Raw genomic sequence first — 5,369 nt, forward strand, 5'->3', positions numbered from 1 at the left:
CACACACACAAACACTGAAACACACACACACAAACACTGAAACACACACACACACACACACAGAAACAAACAAACACACACACCCACACATACGCACATACACAATCACAAACACACACACACACACACACACACACACACACACACACACACACATACACACATACACAATCACAAACACACACACACACATACGCACATACACAAACAAACACACACACAAACACAGAAACAAACAAACACACATATAAACACAACAACACCATACCCAGAGATTCATCCCCGCAGTCACATGACGGACAGCCGTTTTCCTCCACTCGGAAGCCGTGAGGACAGGCCCGGAGACAGTTCATGGTACCACAGGTGGCTCTTTGACCCGAAACGCTGGCTGTAAGAGTCAGACGGACATATGAACGTTGGCTGTAAGAGTCAGACGGACATATTATAAACGTTGGCTGTAAGAGTCAGACGGACATATAAACGTTGGCTGTAAGAGTCAGACGGACATATAAACGTTGGCTGTAAGAGTCAGACGGACATATAAACGTTGGCTGTAAGAGTCAGACGGACATATAAACGTTGGCTGTAAGAGTCAGACAGACATATAAACGTTGGCTGTAAGAGTCAGACGGACATATAAACGTTGGCTGTAAGAGTCAGACGGACATATAAACGTTGGCTGTAGGAGTACACGGACATACAAACGCTGACTGTAGGAGTCAGACGGACATATAAACGTTGGCTGTAAGAGTCAGACTGACATATAAACGTTAGCTGTAAGAGTCAGACGGACATACAAACGCTGACTGTAAGAGTCAGACGGACATATTATAAACGTTGGCTGTAAGAGTCAGACGCACATATTATAAACGTTGGCTGTAAGAGTCACACGGACATATAAACGTTGGCTGTAAGAGTCAGACGGACATATAAACGTTGGCTGTAAGAGTCAGACGGACATATAAACGTTGGCTGTAGGAGTCACACGGACATACAAACGCTTACTATAGGAGTCACACGGACATACAAACGCTGGCTGTAGGAGTCACACGGACATACAAACGCTGGCTGTAGGAGTCACACGGACATATAAACGCTGACTGTAGGAGTCACACGGACATATAAACGCTGACTGTAGGAGTCACACGGACATACAAACGCTGACTGTAGGAGTCACACGGACATATAAATACTATGTGTTTCATTGTGTTTAGATCAGGTGCTCGTCGAAATAATGAAATCGAAGAAACATAATATTATTTTTCCGCCTGTTGAGCAACTTTTAATCGACGTTTTTTTTTTTGCTTTGGGCTCCACCCATTTTTTGGGGTTAATTCAACAACACACCCCTGCTAGGATTTTACCACCCTCACACCCCCCCCACCCCCCAAAAAAGTGATAAAAGGCACAATATAGGTATATTTGCCTCTGACACCATGCTATCCGCATCTCATTCAGTCGTAAATCAATATCTAGACTTATTCTCATGATGTACGATATGGTTTTTTTTCTCTAACTAAATGCAAGACAAAATAATGAGTAGGCTTGATGGTACTATAACATTTACTCTATCTGTACCCCCTCCCCCCCCCCCCCAAACACACAAAACTTGACAAGCGCCTGCTTCCAGCGAGTCGTAATACATAAACTTCTAGGTAATGCAGGTGGACAGATGTCAGACGCTTAGAAAAATCAGGAACAAGATTGGCTTATAGATTCAATCCTGATTGGCTTTAGGTACAGAACTTCTTCTTCTGATGTCACGTCTGGAATAGACATTGACGATCGTCGTGGTTCACCCATGTGGCCCTTTACTGAAAAAATGCACCTCTCCTGGACATAAATGACACAAGAGGAAGGATAAGGTAAAGTAAGTAAGGTACCCCACTCATCCCTGCTGTCAGTCTTCCTGATCAGCTCCGATTTTTAAAATTTCCATTTTGATGTTTGCCTGTCTTCCTCCGCTCTTCCTTCTCTCTATCTTTCAGTTACTGTACATCTTCAGCAAAAAGAGACAACAGAGCAACCAGCTTCAACATTATAAATTGATTCTCGGCTCAAAATAATTATTCGTGAAAGATGGTACACTGGTGTCGGTGGTGCAGCTATTAGGCACTTCGCCGTCGCATGCAGTAGGCCTGAGTTCGATCCCGTGTGGAGATAATTTTTATCGAGTATCTTGGTTTTTCTGCTGGGACCTTGTATCCCTCTCAGCCAGGTTGTCCCTAACAGATAGGGTCGAAGCTGTTCTCCTAAAAGACCAAATTTGAATTTTTATAATATTTTTTTTTGGGGGGGGGGGGAGTGGGGTGTAAAATCACCTACACTAAAAAGAAAAGATAAAGGAAGACTACTTACGGTCAACACAAGAACATGTGTTGCAGTTGTCCGTGTTCCTGACATATCCCATTGAGCAGAACTTGGAGCAGTATGTGGTGGGGCAAAGGGCCGTGGCTATGAACAGACATAAATTCAAGTACAAAAATAGTAGGCCAACACGTGGAAAGACAGAAATATCACCATCAGATCAAAGATCAGACTGGTGCGTTCTGTGGTCATGTCAGTATTTTTTGTATGCATGTGAATCCTGGACCTTGAATGCCGACCTTGAAAGAATGATCAAAGCTGTGGAGATGAGATGCTTCCGAAAAATCCGTGGTATCTCAAACGAAGATCACATCATAAAAGATGAAGTCAAACAACGGATCAAAAATGAAATTGGACCGTATGCTGATCTCTGGTTAGGAAACGCAAACTACAATGGTATGGACACATCACCCGTTCATCAGGCTTTGCCAAGATGATCCTGTAAGGCAGCTTCCAGGGAAAAAATAGCAGAGACAGACCGAAGAAGAGTTAAGAGAGGACAACATCAAGGAATGGACAGGCCTGGAACTCAAAGACACGCTCAGAAAAGCTGAAAACCGGAAGGAGTGGAGGAAGCTGAAGGCCAAATCTTCAAAAACGCCCAGACGGGCATTCAGTCCACGGGATAGGTGACAGGCGACAGGTGATGTGATAGACAAGAGCAAGGTGACGTGTGACTTGTTTCTGGTATAATAGTATGTAGGTTTGTGAACAAGCAAAGTGAGCTGAATTCTATTTAGTTTTAGTACGAGCGTTAAAGTCAATAAGGTCACATATAAGTGCAGAAGATAAAGGGTGTAAAGAGAGCAACAGACAATGAAAAGAAGTAGGATAGATAACGACGATATATGTTTGATAGCAAAGAAGGAGCAAACCACACAAGATCGCTCGCCAATCACTCACGAGTTTGATAGTCAAGTGGGGATGATGTATAATTTACTGAGTATCTCAGTGAGTGCTTCTGCTAGAATGTATCCCTACAAATAGGACAACATGCAACAATTTTACGTTATTGGTCAAACAATTTGGTCGAACATGGATACCTTTGTATTTTCTGTAATGAAATTTAACGAAATGTGACACTTTACAAAATATGTACGTCAGGGAAAAAGTAGCTTTGTATTCATTTCGGTTGCCCAGGTATGGTGATCCTATTTATTCAAATTCTTTACTAATAACCATAATTAAACAGAAGGCAGCAACGTCATAACAGAGCAGATTGCATATAACATATAGTGTTAAAAACGGATCGCAATTTCGATAGCAGCTCCTTACAATAGACCTGATTAGTTCAATTAATATCGTGCTGGCTGTGGTGGGAATGATACTGGTTCAACCAGGCACTCTCAAAGTTAAGCTGTTTTGAGAGTTTTCAAGACACTCAGCCCATTTCTTGGTTACGTCACTTTAGAGACACATGTTAAATCGGAGGTTCAGCTTCTGAAATAACCGTACACAGGTCGATAGGGGAGATAAAGCCCGTTCCTTGCCATGTCTCGACAGTTTCACTTGTGTCATTATTTGATTACATCTATGATATGATGGTTTAACAATTAACGAGTGTACAATAATAATAACGTGTGAAAAAATTTACTTTGTTTGTTCAAGGACCGAATGATAAATAATAATAATAAACTACATTTTATTGATCACGTGGGGGAAATTTGGATTACAATGTCAAACATACATACGTAAATCCACAATTAGAAATACATACATGCATAAAACACACACAAATACAAACATAAATGCATACACAAAATACAATACATAACAACTTCACAAACAGGCCATTGCTGGTCACCACTGCGTAGCGCCCTGTTTTTTTTTTAGCTAGGGGTGTCGTGTCTTGCGCAAGGACACACCCCAATGGCCACCTATGTAAACCTAATCTCACCGAGACTTGCAGCCTGAACTCATTACTCACATCAAACCACGGCCCGCGGACCAAAATGCGACCTAAGTCTATGCCTCCTTATGCGCAACTCGTTCTTTAATCGCGCGCGACAGTCGCTAGTGATGAGTCACCAGGTGTGTATCCTTCGACCACATCACACCAAAATGTTCAGTCCCGGGGGACAAAAGCGACAAATCTGTCTCCTAATACGGGGTACCCACTACGGCTGGATCGGGCCGATCACCCGACTCGGTCGCCTGAAACTGAAAACAAACACATTTGTTTTTGAGGCGACCGACGATCGCCCGATCTTATCGGTAGTGGGCACCTCGTATTAGGAGACAGATTTGTCGCTTTTGTCCCACGGGACTGAAAATGGCGCAAGATGGACAAGGAAGTACAAAGTCCGTCAAAGGAGAGTTCTACGAGCTGCTGACATTTTTATTCGTACTTGACCAATCCCGTTTAAGCCCTCATCCTCCTCCTCCTTCTCCTTCTCCTCCTTCTCCTCCACCTCCTCCTGCTGCTGCTGTCCGTTAAAAAAACAAAACAACAAAATTACACACACACACACACACACACACACACACACACACACACACACACACACACACACACACACACACACACACAGACACACACACACACACACACACACACACACACACACACACACACACACACACACGCGCGCGCGCGCGCACTACCACACTACACCACTCACGGCATGTCGACAGGCACTCCTTGGTTAGGTATTTTAACCAATGGTTAATAATGCTCTAAACCTGTCAAACCCCCTGTTTGTCGCATGCGACGAGACCCTCGATCGCCACATGGATCGATCGCAGACGGTTTCTTTATAATCTTACTTGATTGATTTTAGAGCGACAAGGACCATGCGCATAAGGAGACAAGCTCCTACCTTTAGTTTTGCGCGTTTTTAAAAGAAAGGAAATAAATTCATATTCGTAAAAATAGTCACACAAAATTTGTGTTAATATGCCACAAAGGAAGGGCTAGTTTTCGTGTAGTAAGTAAAAATAATATTTAGAATTCGTTTAAATTTAAACTTTGAAAATTTTTATTATAATGATGAATCATTTTT

This window comes from Aplysia californica, unplaced genomic scaffold, assembly GCF_000002075.1.
Source record: "Aplysia californica isolate F4 #8 unplaced genomic scaffold, AplCal3.0 scaffold00735, whole genome shotgun sequence".
Classification (NCBI taxonomy): domain Eukaryota; kingdom Metazoa; phylum Mollusca; class Gastropoda; order Aplysiida; family Aplysiidae; genus Aplysia; species Aplysia californica.